Here is a 14,113-nt window from a genome sequence, read left to right as displayed (position 1 = left end):
TTTTTTTTTTTTTTTTTTTTTTGCGTATTTATTTATTTTTGCAGTGCTGGAGATGGAACCTAGAGGTGCTATACCATTGATCTACATCCCCAATCCTTTTTATTTATTTATTTATTTTGAGAGAGAGAGAGAGAGAGAGTCTCACTAAATCACCCAGGCTGGCCTCAAACTTTCTATCCTTCTGCCTCAGCCTCTCCAGTGGCTGGGATTACAGGCATGTGCCACACACATCTGGCCCCCACCACTTTGTCACTCAATCACATCAGCATGCATCAAAGACTGAATCGTGTGAAACTTTTTATAGTAAAAATAGTTGCATAGTAACAAGTTCATAGGGTTCAAATTAAAACATTTACTACCCAGCATTCTTTGGGAAGGAAATCTTTCCTCAACGAAGGGAAAAAACTATAGTTCCTTAATGTTTACTTTTTTCTCTTTACATACCAACTGCTAAGGTAAAAGCCACAGGCAAATGAGTATTGACCTCCCCCTCTTCCTCCTCCTCCTCCTCCTTCCTTCCTTCTCTCCCCTCTTTCATTTTCCCTTTTTAATACCCTAATTGTCCTAAATGTAGCTTTTGATGGGCCCCTGTTAGTCTCCGAGGACTTCCTTTTGGTCTGAAGTATGGGATGTCTGAGCCTCACCTGAGTTATGCTTTCTGCCCCAAAACTTCTCCAAAGACCGTTGGCTCATTTTAGTGGAAAATGACATTTAGAGACCAACATCTGTGCACCAGGTGTTCTCACTGCTACTGAGATGTTATTTTTTTCTAGGCTCTCACAGTGGACAGAGCCTATGCATAGGCACAAACAAACATGCCTTTAAATCAATTCATATTAGCATTTCCAATTTAAATTTAACATTCCCAGGTAGTCAGGGATTAGCTTTGAGGAGCATGAATTTGAGCTGGCTTTGGGACATCTGTACAATATCTTTTTAAAAAATAAATTTTATGGGGGATGGAAAGAGGATGGTTACTCAAATAAGAGAAATGACTACTAATGTTCTGTTGTACAATGGGATAAGGATGATTGACAACAATTAATTATCTCAAAATAGCTAGTAGAGAGGAATACATTCCCAGCACAAAAAAAATGATAAATGTCCAAGGCAAAAGATATGCCAGTTACATGATCTAATCATTACACATTGTATACGTGTTGAGATGTCACACTGCATCTCACAAATATACATACTCTGTGTCAATTCAAAATATAGATTTTAAATCATAATAATATAGTAATTTTCTGTAATATAATCATATCTACTATGAGAAATAGAAAGTCTAGTGGTTCATTTTCAAAATCTAGCATTCAGCCACAATGGATCAATTGTAGCCCTTCCCTTTTGCCCGCCCTAATTCTAAAATTAGCCAATGGCGTAGATTGTAACCTCCAACTCCTCCAATCAGAGTGAAGGGCAGCACTGCCTTAGGTCCCATATATAAGCAGGCAGACTGCTCCTGGAGTCGCGCTTGCTAAGTGTTCTGTAGCATATCCTTCTGCTAGAAGTAAAGTTTTGCCTTGCCCATCCACTTTCAGCACGTGTTTGATTTCTTGAGACACCTCCTTATTTCTAACATCCACAAAGAAAAACTAAGAAAGTATTTTTGGTACAGTCAGCCCTCCATATCTAAGAATTCTCCACCAAGGGAGATAAAATATTTGGGGGAAAAAAAAATCTACTGAACATGTACAGACTTTTTTGCTTGTCATTATTCCTTAAATAATACAGAATAACAGTTGCTTGCATAGTATTTAGATTGTATCAGGTATTATAAGTAATCTGAAGATGATTTAAAGCATGCAGGAAGATGTGCATAGTTTATATGTAAATATCATTTTATATAAGGAACTTGAGATCCACAAATTTTGGTATTCTTGAAGGCTCCTGGAAATAATCTTCCATAAATAGTAGAAACAGACTGTATGTCTTCTCAAAACCTTTAACTCAGTATTTCATATATAAAGAAACTTTCAGTAAACATTGGCTGCATTGAATTCAATTGTGGAAGGTCCCAAATGAGGCTAACAAGTTTGCAGAATATTGTGGAAACCCACAGCATCACCACTTGTATCTACTTGCGATAAAGAAAGCCAGCTAATTACTTTAGTTCTGCAGCCCAGGGCTTATGTGATCTCTAATTGTGAAATAATGCCTAAGGTCACTGATTACAACTCTTTCAGATGCCTAGTAAGACTCCAACTTACTTTTAAGACTGCTTCTAATTTTCAAATAACAATTTTAAACACCTTTAAATTGAATATATTAGTTTTAAACAGACATATAAAGTGCTCCACATTTACATGTAAAAATGTTGTTAGATTGAGGTGTGAATGATGCTTAATGCTTTACAAAGGAAGTGATTGAATTGCCTTCTTTACAAGCTGTAAAAGAGAAAGACAACCTGCTGATAATACTTAAACCTTCCATCTTAGGCAGATGGATACATTATTGTGATAGACCTTTTCAGCTCTGTGATTTTAATTGAGCTACATAAATTTACATAGTCCCACCTGTCTCTCATGACTAAGCTAAATTAGTTTGGATCTAAACCTCATTATTGGCAAATAGTAATTTTAGTAATACTTGACAATACAGGAATCTGTTGGACTCCATTTTCTTATCTATAAGACAAGAAAGCTGAATTGATTAATCTTTGGGGTCATGAAACACTATGACTCCGTAAATCTTTTGAGTCTATAATTGCTCAGGTACGAGCTTTCTGTGATATTGACTGAGAATATTTTTTTGCTCCTAAATCTTCCAAATAGCCAATAGATTTTTCAAAAGAAAAAATTTAGCTCTACCAAATACCTTTAGATTCCTAACAGAAATATTATATTTGGAGAAAGGAGAAAGGGACAGATAGACATATTGAAAGAACACCAGACTTGGGGAGAAATCTGGAGAACTAGGCCCAGAAAAGGATAAGAAGTAAAGGCCACGTCCCTGTCTGGGTAACAGAAATACTATAATATACACAGAGTGCTGCCACTAGAAAAAGTGATCTGTTTTTTAGTCTTTTTGTTATACTAAATGAGATTCGGGTTCCAGGGAGCATCTATTTAGATTAGCATGAGTCCTGTAACTGTGACAGTGGTCCACTTTATGATTTGAATATAGCCCCTGCTGCTCTGCCACTGTGACTTATTTTTAAAAGAACATGTTTTTTTCTCTTCCTCTTTCCCTCCTCCCTGATAATCTCTCCCCCTCCCTAATCTCAGGGGGAACAGGATTATCAAATTATTTTGAGTTATCTTGAGCATACACCCATCACAGGAATGAAGTAATTCAGACTTTGGGGATGGCCCCCAAAGACATCAGAAATGACTATCTCCCAAATTAACAAGTGAATTACAACTCCCACAGAGAATGTAGTCTTCAAATTGCCTCTATAAAAACTCTCCCTATTTCCCCCTGATGGGCAGAATCACAGCCTCAGGAGTCCCCTGTGTTTCTCCTTTGCTAGCAATGCAACGAAACTGCTTTTTCCTGTTTCTCAAAACCATGTCTTTGTTATTAGATTGGCACTGAGGACAAGGACCCAGCTTTCGGTAACACAGCTTCCCTTGGTTTAGGGTGATCAAGGCATCTTAGCTAACAGTCCCACCAGAATGTAACTAATGAGAGAGAAGCAATTCTTCAAAAGGAAAATATTAATGTCCTTTAGTATTATTAAGGAAACTATTAATACTGACCAAAGATAATGAAAAGACACAGGGCAGCCAAATTTTAAAACATAAAAGTATCCACTAGGCGAGGTGCAGTGGCACATGCCTGTACTCCCAGCAACTCAGAAGGCTGAGGCAGGAGAACTGAAAGTTCAAAACCAGCCTCAGCAACTTAGTGAGGCCTTGTCTCTAAATAAAATATAAAAAAGGACTGGGAATGTGGCTCAATAGTAAAGCACCCTGGGTTCAATCCCTGGTATGGTACCAAAAAAAAATGTTTCCACCAATTGCCAATGCTTTTGTATTGGGGAACTCTAGGAAGTGTTTGGAAAAGGAAAATACTAGATGGAAGAGCTTTTAGCTCTCCAAGACAATGCAGCTGCTGCAGTTGCAAAAGTTACCCGCAGAGGATCTGACTACCTTAGCCAATGGCTGGGAAGGTTCTGCCCAGAGCTTACTAGACCCACCCTAGTTGTACTGCTGTGTAGCCCCTCCCTCTCCTTCATCAAATCCTATGGCATCTCCTGTTTCATCATCAAATTTTGTACCTCGTTAGAGCCTTAAACGCAGGACTTTGCCTCAATGGAACCTCTGGCTATTAACCTCAGTTGGTCCAGGTCTTCTCTGCTCACACTCTCCCTTAGACCATGTAGTTTTCTTTAATTGAGGTGCTGTGTTACTTACCTCTCTCTACCTCAGTTTCCTTCTGTGTAAAATGAAACCTGCAAGGAGATCAGGGGAGCAGAAGACCAAGGATCAAGGAAGCTGATGCTGGAAATTCTATTTGAGGAGGATAAAGCCCAACCAACTAAATAATTTTATGCTTTCAGTGAGAAATACATCAGAACATTTTCATAGGGACATTTACTATTGAGTCTAATATGGTGTAATATAATATATCCTAGAGCTTGTTATAAGACAAAGTTATCCCCAAGAAACTTCTCATAAAGGCCACAACACAGACTAGAACATTACCACAAACCATCAAGTATCCAGGGGTCTGATTTCTACTTCAGCTTTGTTATGAATAATCCAGGTCACCAAGGAATATTTATATATCTCTCTTGACTTGTATTTCCTCTCTATAAAATTAGAGGGTTGGACCATACCTAGCCTCTAAATTGTTCCCTGCTTCTACATTCTATGATTTCAAACATAGGCAGACCCTCAATAAAAAATAAATAAATAAAAAGAAAAGCTAAAGCAAAGTAAAGGGACAGAGAGGGCCAGGGATCTATCTGAGATGTCACATGTTAGGAAAGGCAAAGACTTGCGCCCTTTGGAGATGAGACAGTAGAGCAGAGACTAAAGGAAATGAGGAAGTCAATGAGTGGACATCTAGGCTGAGGAGAGTCTAAGCAAGATTTTTTTTTTTTTGATGATGGCCCTCAGTGCTTGTGCACTGTGATGACAACTTTCATCCCTTATCAGATTTCCAATCCCTGTAAAGTGGGAACCATGAAGCAATCATGCCAGCTTGGGACAGGCCCAGATGTTACATCACAGGGACTGGGTACCCAAGACTGAGGGCAGGCTGGAACCATGATTTAAAGGGTGGTGATGTTCAAATGCAGGCGAACAAATCCAAAACAGTTCATCAATTTGAAGGGGTTATTGGAGAAAGGGATTCTGGGGCTTAAAGCTGACATCCTGAGAAATCAAATTGTAAACCAGAAATTGTCCTAGAATGATGTACTTTAAGCTGAGACTAATGACCCATATGAGAGTTGTTATTGATTTAATAGGTCATTTCCAGTTTATTTAAAAAATTAATTTTGAAGAGAATAGATTTATCAGTGATATCATATAAGTAATTATTTTGTGAAACAGTTGTTTCAGTAATAAACATATAAATGTTGAGTCATTTTGTAAAATTTACTTCTCTTCATGGGTAAGGTCAAAAAATTCCAGATGGATAGTACAAATACCAGTGGCAGCTTTTCATTTAAAGATGAATGTGATTGGATCAAGTCAAGTTTAAGGGGTCAGAGCAGTATATACAAATACTATCCACAAGAGTATGAGTGTGAACAACCTTCACTGGAAACATTTTACCAATATATTTCAATACATTCTCAAAAGGAGTAAGTAATTCCACTTTTTGCAAATCTTTATTAAACAACATTTTAATCCCAGTATTATTTATGAAAGTGGAAAATTGGAAATGTCTAAATGTTCAACTTAAAGAGAATAGATAAATTATTGCATACTCTATACCCACTCTTTTAAATTTACCTTACAGGAATGGAATCTCATTTCATAAAGGAGCTACAACCATGCTCAGAAATTACTTTGGGGCTGGAGATATACCTCAGTGATACGTCACAAGAGAGCAGGGAACTGAAACTCCAAACCTCAGTTCTTAAGTTCTGACAAAAGAAAAATTTAAAGTCAGACACCAAAAGCCATGCAAGAGAACTTACTATAAGTGAGGTGAAAATAAAGTACAAGAAAAGTGAGGCTTAAGCAAAGAGCACTCAAAGAATGGATGATCTCTGTGCAAAGAATAACAAGGGAGACAATGCTGTCCTCCAGTTTTATTACTGTTTGATGTTTACCAGAACTAGTGACCACCTTCGTACTCATTGCAATCAGGTGTTCAACTCCTCCTTCACATTGGGTGGCAGGCGGCAGAGTTTTTGACCTTAATTGGTTCTCTCTGGAACTGTGATGGTGACCATCCTGTTTAGAGGGGCTTCATCTACAAATCAATCCCATGTTAATGAGGGCACTGAGGTCAATAGCTGGTCAGAAGTTACCTCAGTAGGCCTGTGCTACTAAAGGAATCTTCCTTCCCAGACAATTGGAGACACTTATAGACATAATTCGTAACTTCACATCAACCTCAGTGGACTCTGTCAAGAGTCCTTTCCTCTTGATGTGATTTTCAACTAGCTCCCTTGCTTCTGTTTATTGTCTACAAATTAACTATCACCCTTTGCTTTCTGGTCTACTTTGGAATTAGTTTAAAGCAGACCCTAAAGTAATTTAAAGAACACTTGTGACCTTGCCTGCATTTTACTGCTCATTGCTAGCTACCACCTAACAGTAGGGTGCTTGCCAAGTACAGGTGAGACCCTGGGTTCAATCCCAGCACCACCACCACCACCAAAAAAAAAAAACCTACAGTGGGTTTTCTTTTCTTTTTTTCGTCCATTGATTTCACTGATTTGTTTACTCTTTGACCATCCACTCTCTGACCTCCTAGGAGGTTTCTGACAAGGTGTCTTTGCCTCCATGTGTCATCTAGACTATTGATTATAGAACTCTAGTTTTCTGATCATCTGCTCATTTTAGACTTCTGCCTCTTAAAACAGTCAATTTTAGGCAGACCACACCCATCACCTCCTGTCTTCACTCCCTCCCATCATTGGATGTGTCTTCCTACTGGGCCCACCACCCAGTGAGCCTTCACCCATTATAAAGAAATTCAGGCAGAGGAGAGATATCCACATAGTGAAATCCTGTGCAGCCACTAAAATTTATCTTCACTAACCATTTTAACGGGGAACTGTTTACACTGGAATTGTGATTTGGTCAAAAGCAAAGACCTAGGCCTCAATGGAAATAAACGGATTGAGGAAGGTGATCTGAGTCCAAGACAGCTCCCTTTTCTGCTAAGCAATGTGTGAAAGCAAAAGAAAGAGTTCTTTCTTAATAAATTCAGTATGGTTAGTTCAAAGGAATACGGCCAGAGTTGAAAAGTATCATTCAGAGTAGATTTGGGAGATGCTTAAAAAGAAAACAAATCTTCTAGATGTAGAACTTGCTGAAATTTCAACTCTCCTAGGAAGGAAAGAGCAAAAGCCAGGATGAAAGACCTCTGCTCTTTACCTCATCCCTGCACCCAGGGACTGGAGGGATCCTCATTACCCATCACCTTTGTTACCAGGACCACCAACAAAAAGAACAGCCTTGACCCTGAAATGTTGGGTAAAGAATTATTTGCAAACTAAAAGAGAGAAAACTCCAATGCCCACCAGTACATGAGAAGAGCAAGAAAATGAAGCTGAGCAAGTACAAGAAAAACCAGAGGTGGAGGAGACATTCACCCAGCCCTGCCCTGCCCAGGGGGAGCAGCTGCTTCTCAGCTCCCAGCAGCTGCTGTTCCACAGGAATGTGGGCCCGGCATTGTCAGATCTCAATGTTCTTTCAAAAGAGGCTAGAAATACAGGTTTTCATATGAAAAACAGGCATAAATACACTCACACTACACCAAAGGGGGAATAGCTGTTATTTTGGGGTGGTGAAATTGGGAGTCATTTTCCTTTTTATTTTTACACTTAACTAGAGGCTTTTGAATTTTAACTGCGAACATGACATTACTTTTATAATCAGAGAAAAGATAATGCTGCTTATTAAATATTTTAAAATGAATTAACTAAACAGGGCATTAAAATAAGGATCAAACAACAAATGCTACAGGAACAATCTCCAGATGTATGCTAACATGTGACTTGATTTTATGTTTTGTGATTAAAGTTTGCAATATATACCAACTATAGCAACATGCCAAGCCTCAGGCCTCCTGATTCTAGGTTGGTGGTCACTATGTGGAGGTATCGTTTCCACATCAGGATTTATAAAAACAAATTTTTCCATGGTATTATCATCATTTCTGTTTAATTAAGAATTTAGGTCAGTTTCTATAATGTGTCCTGACTCTGGCTAGATGTTGGAAAAAAAGAACAGTCCATGCTTCCTGCAAACTAATTACAAGATGGTCTAGATAGGGTACTTTGGAGTATCAAGTGAGTTAAAATTTGTAAAGCACTTTAGATAGATGCTTGGCACAAAGCAGGCCCCAAATGAACGTTATAGTTCTCTTTTGGTATTGACTTTGTTAACATTATTGTTATTATTCAAGAAGCAGCAGTTAAGAATGAAGGAAATGATCAAGCAAAAGATGGAGAAGGAAAAGAAAATCCTTGGAAATAGAACAAGTGGGAACAAGAAGAGAGGAAGAGGTGATTTAAAGGAAAAGGTGGGGGGCATTGAGCACAGTAGATGTCACAAAGTATGATTCTAATAAAGTGTCATTCTGAATGTAAAGCCTTATGTAAAGTTAAGAGGGTTGTCTTTAGAAGGGAGTTGAGAAGGACAGAGGGATGCCATGTGCCAAAACAAACTCCCACTTCCTCATCAGCTCAGTGTCAGACCTGGTCACACACATTCAACAGACTTGGTGAACAAAGCACCTCTGCACCGCTTCTGTGAAGCATGGGGTTAAGCACTAAAGCTCGCATGCATTTTCTCCTTGCAGAGCCCTCTGTACCCAGGAGATTTCTGTGATTGACACCAGAGGACCTTGGCTCAAAGTTAATGATTTTGTTCCTTTTGAATTCCTGTGAGATTGTATTTCTTTGGGTTCCAGGAGTTCAGTGGGACCTCTGTAGTGATTTTAGTCCAGGAACACTTGCTGTGATAAAAAGAAACTACAGGGAAGGCTTGCTGCTTGTCTGCCTGGTGCTGTTTCCCAATGCAATTGTGAATATGTGCTTTCAGAGAATGCAGGAAGAGATTCTATTTCCAGGGCCTGGTCATGAGACTTCTGTCTAAAAAACTGAGAGGTCAGAATCTTGTGCTATGCACACATGTTCCCTACCTGGAAGCAACCCTTTCAGGCTAGAGTCACGCGGACTCTAAAATGATGTTTGCATAGACAAAAGTGTGATTATCAACTTGCTCTGACTTCTCAATGATTACACAACAGGCCACCAGTTGATAAACAGCTTTATCGTTAGATATACTTCAGCATTCAACTATGCCATCATTTCATTTTTTGTGTTGAACTGGTGTTTTGTTTTCTTGCTCTCTTTCCCCAATCACTCCCTTCCCTCACTGAAGTAAGAAACCAGGGTAGGAAAGTAAATACCTGCTCGAACTGATAATGAATTATTAAAATTTCTGCTTCACCATAGAAAACCAGATTCTGGCACTATTACCTATGTTGGCCCAGAAATGCGATTTTTAATCTCCCTGGCCCCAAAGAAATCACAGAAGTCTCCCTTTTGCTTTGTAGCTTCCGACAGGGGCCCAGATTCTATCTGTGTCAATGATATTCTGGATGTAGGAGCTCTCAGTGCCTTGGGCCAGGCAGAGGCACAAGAAAACTTCGGACTGAGACATTAAACTCCAAAAGAATCTCGAACTATAATGCAGTTGTTAAAAAAAAAAAAAATCTCAAACCAAAATTAAGTTTAATCTCCTGTAATTAAATGCCTTTTAGCACTTTGTGGAGATAAATTAAAATTTTGTTACAAAATCAAAAAGCAAGTGATTCTCTCATTTCCCTTTTTGTTATCAGTTTCCTGCTGACCTACTTTTAAATTGTCCAGCAAAATGTGGCCTCCCCCACTTTCCCTCCTGGCCAGGGCTCTTCCTGACCTCTGTGCCTCTTCTCACTTCTGGTTCTTTGGTCTTCCCCAAGCTCCTCTTTCTCCTCATGCCCTTCTATGGAGTTTCAGAGCTGGGCTTGACCTTCTCTTTCCTGTACCATCAATGGGTTACCCCATTCTCAGGGCTCCCTTGTGAATCTCTAACCAGGACCTTTCACCGACTCTCCAATTCCCTACATCTAGGAGGACCATTCACCCTCCTTTGCTGGGACAGCCTCAATGTATTTCTGTTGCTCCAGCTTAATTCTTAATAGTGCCCACTCCTACTCTCTGAGGGGTCTCAGGCAATATACTATGTAGTTTTCCTATTTAAGTGTAGGACATCCCCTGAATATTTACTGAACTCAATATTTCCTGGCTTTACTTCTTTTTCTGCAATACTGTCCTTCTTTCCAGCATTCTCATTTCTATTGACAGGTCTGCTGCTCTTCCATTCTCCAGAGGCTAGAAGCTGTGACATCTGGCTGCCCTCTTCCTCCCATCTCATCTTATCCACACAGAATGGTGGCGAGAGCCAGGACCAGAGGAACTGGACACAACTCCTGACTGTCGCTGACCAGCTCTGGGCCCTCCTTCAACGGGTTTCTCTGTGCCTCAGTGGAGTCATTTATGAAGCAACGAGAACAAGATGTACCTCACTGGGACATTGTTAGGAATAAAAGCAACAGCTGCTCAGAGCCCACTGGGCACTGGTCTCAACATAGCCGTTCCCATCACTTTTTATTCACATATTCATTTGACACATTATTGAGTACCAACTATATGTCAGGTACTGTTCTAGGTCCTGGGGGCACATCCATGTGCAAGACTGGAAAACATATGCCCCTAAGACTAACATCCTAGTGGAGAAATCAGACAATGAACAGAGAGGTCATATGTCAGATAGAAATGAGGGCGGTGTAGAAAAGGCCCAGCAAGGGAAGGGAACAGAGAGTACCAAGGAGAAGAAGGCTTGCTATCTTTAAAGGGGTGGTTGAGGAAGATATCACTAATAAGATGACATTTGCGCAGAGATCCAGAGGAGATGAAGGAACGCCCTAGCAGATATTTACAGGAAGAATAGGTATAAGCCAGTTCCAAGAGGCAGGTCTGATGGGCCTGAGGAACAGCAAGGATGACAGCGTTGTGGAGTGCCAAGAACAATGGAAGTGTCCTGGCAGGATCCCAACAGTGCAGCTTGTCCTTGGGGTGAGGTGGGAGCTGGAGGGCTGCACAGAGGAGTGATGGTGTTGAGATAAGACTGCAAGCGGGTAAGGCCAGAGAGAGGGTAAAAGAAGGTTTCCAAGTCCAAGCAAGATGTGATGGTGGCCAGGACAGCACCAGTAGCAGTGGTTGGATGTAGACGTCTTCCTTTGAAGAGCATCTCAGATTTCCCACTGCATTTCCCTCTCACAGCCATAGTCCTGGCCTTGGCTTTCATCACCCAGCCCCTGAATTATTGTAACAGCCCTGTCACTGGGCTCACTGGACCATCTCTCTACCTATCACATTCATTCATCACTCCCCAATCAGAAAAATATGACAGTGCCCTGGCATCCCGCACATCCAAGTTCCTCTTCCTAATTCAGGTGTTCCGTTCCGCTGAGATTTACACATTCAGTGTTCTTTCCTACCATAAACCAATTTCTCCCAGTGTCACTCGGATCCAGCAGCAACTCAGTCTGGCTTTCTCAGCAACCAAGAGGTTTCCTATTCAACATGGCAATTCAGAATTAATAGGATGATTCTTTTAATTGGGTGTGTTAGCACCAGGTTTCCATTACAACAACAGATAATTAGTGAGAACATTGATTCAATGCTTACTAAGTGCTGGACACTACTCTACGGAATTAGGAATGGTATCAACTCTAATCCATATAACACCCTTAAGAGGTGAGTCCCATTATCATCCCAACTTTGCAAGTAAAGAAACTGAGACACAAAAAGGTTACACTAGTAAGGAAAACCAGGAGTAGCTGAGATGGGGATTCAGAAGGTCCTGCTCCAGAGTCGGCCCTCTCAGCCACAATGTTCCATTTCTGCCAGTACTTGGACATTCTGCCTCAGGTGTCTTCATGTGAATCACTGAACTGTAAATTGCATGCACTACAAGGTGCTCATTCCTGCCCTCAAGCCTTTTCTCCCCTTCCTTCCCATCCTCTCTGCCTTTCCAAATCATACCTAGATCTCAAGGTGTAATTCAACTTCCTGTTCTTCCATGAAACTTCTTTAAATATACAGCCCTTGCTGACCCTCCATTCCTTGGCAATTGGAAACTTACTGCAAATCCCCATGTTTCTTTATTTTTAATTCATTTTTTTCTTCCCAATTATATTGCAAAATGCTTATGGAGAACAACCATAAATTATATTGCTTTTTATGTTTCCACAGTATATAAAACAATCCTGGGTCATTCTGCTCAATAGACAATTAAAGATAAATCATTGGTGAGCTAGATCCTGGGTAGATCCTGGAGACACAAGGAAGTCAGTCCTCAAAATTACTTGTGGACTCATTGAGAGGATCCAGAGAAATGATTATTGAAACATATCCATTATAATTTATCTTTTTAATATAAATACCATCAATGACACCATTTTTATGCAAACTTATGATTTTCATGCCACTTCAGTATAAATCCTTTGAATACCTACTCCACACAGAGTGCTGAGCCAAATGCTTGGTCCAGGAAAGGAACATGACACAATTCCTACCAATTCCCAGGTTATGTTACCATGTGTCTTGGGGTCAGGATAGGAATAAAGAATTTAAAAGCCACTCAAATTTCCTTAGGTATAAGAAAGTACAGAACTCAACTGTCGAAGGAACAGCCAGTACTATGGGTGATTGGAATAGAGGATGACCAAAGAATGTAACTTCTCTATCACCACATTCTCTTCCTCTGCTTCTCTCATGTTGACAAACTTCTCTCTCCCTTCTTCCCCTCCCTTTTTCCATCAAACCCGCTCCCAGATTACCTCGATTTGCTCTCTTTCAGGTAACTCATCATGGCTTCCAAAAAAACAATACCTTCAGCCTTCAAACACCTACATGGTGACCTTCCAGGTTCAGCATCAGTGTCTAATAATTAGACTTTCTGTATTTAATCCCAAATGTCCAGCAAGAGAATATAATAGAACTACCACACGACAGGTTTCCATTCCTAACACAAACAGCTTTGGTTGAGGATTGGGTAAAGTGTGTTCAGGGTCATTATTGAAAGTGCATAGGGTGCAAGGGACCACTCTTCCTGGGGCAAGACTCAAAGGTGTGGAATGGTAACATCTATAGGATATAATGGAAAAAATGGCCCCAAAGTTGCTCTAAAATAAAGAAACCCCTCAGATTTGCATATTTCAGACTTCAAAGATTTGTGAAATTTTTAAAGTATAAGGACTTTAGAGATCATTAACACAATTCCCACACTTCAACCAAAGCCCAAGAGCAGGTGAGTGAGGAGCCCAGAGGAGGTGCCATACTCTTTGACTCCTAATTTACTCCAACACTTGACTAACCAGCATTGATTCAATGCTTACTAAGGGCTGGACACTAATCTACAGATTTAGGAACAGTATCATCTCTAATCCATATAACACCCCTAAGAGGTGAGCACTTTAAGAATACTTTTGACATGTAAGTGCCCTAGATAGTCCACACATAAGTGAAGTATGTGGGTTTGTTTTTCCTTTTTAACATAATTTCTGTACCTTTTGAGAACTTCCACAAGTATTATGCTACTAGCAAAGGGCTCAGGAAGCATGCCTTTGATATGCAGACTAACCAGCCCAGGCCCTGCCTCGTCTGCATGGCCTATAAACCCAGGAGACACTATTCCTCTGCCTTAATCACCCAGGGCCAGTTTCCAGACAAGGAACAGACAGCCATAGCCCAAAACCTGCTGGACTTATTCAGATTAGCCATTCCTACATGTTTCCTCTGCCCTGCCCTGCCCTGCCCTACCTTTCCCAGGGAAGCCCCAATAAAGACTCCAGCCTGTGTTTCCCCCTCACTCCTGTCCCTTTCTACCTCCAGATTCTAGTGCTTTCCAATATGGTCCTGCAG

At 40.3% G+C, this 14,113-nt stretch overlaps 1 long non-coding RNA gene across 1 annotated transcript in view; it reads left to right on the top strand.

Annotated features, from left to right (window-relative positions):
- LOC125617461 overlaps nt 1–10,775 on the top strand; it is a 14,542-nt gene extending 3,767 nt beyond the window's left edge. Inside the window, exon 2 of the long non-coding RNA XR_007348485.1 lies at nt 10,490–10,775. This is a non-coding gene — a long non-coding RNA (uncharacterized LOC125617461). The remainder of the gene's footprint in view (nt 1–10,489) is intronic.
- The last annotated feature ends 3,338 nt before the right edge of the window (nt 10,776–14,113 follow it).

Source organism: Marmota marmota, unplaced genomic scaffold (assembly GCF_001458135.2).
Source record: "Marmota marmota marmota unplaced genomic scaffold, marMar, whole genome shotgun sequence".
Classification (NCBI taxonomy): domain Eukaryota; kingdom Metazoa; phylum Chordata; class Mammalia; order Rodentia; family Sciuridae; genus Marmota; species Marmota marmota.
The sequence above is the reverse complement of the archived record's forward strand: the minus strand, read 5'-3'. Positions and strand labels throughout refer to the sequence as shown.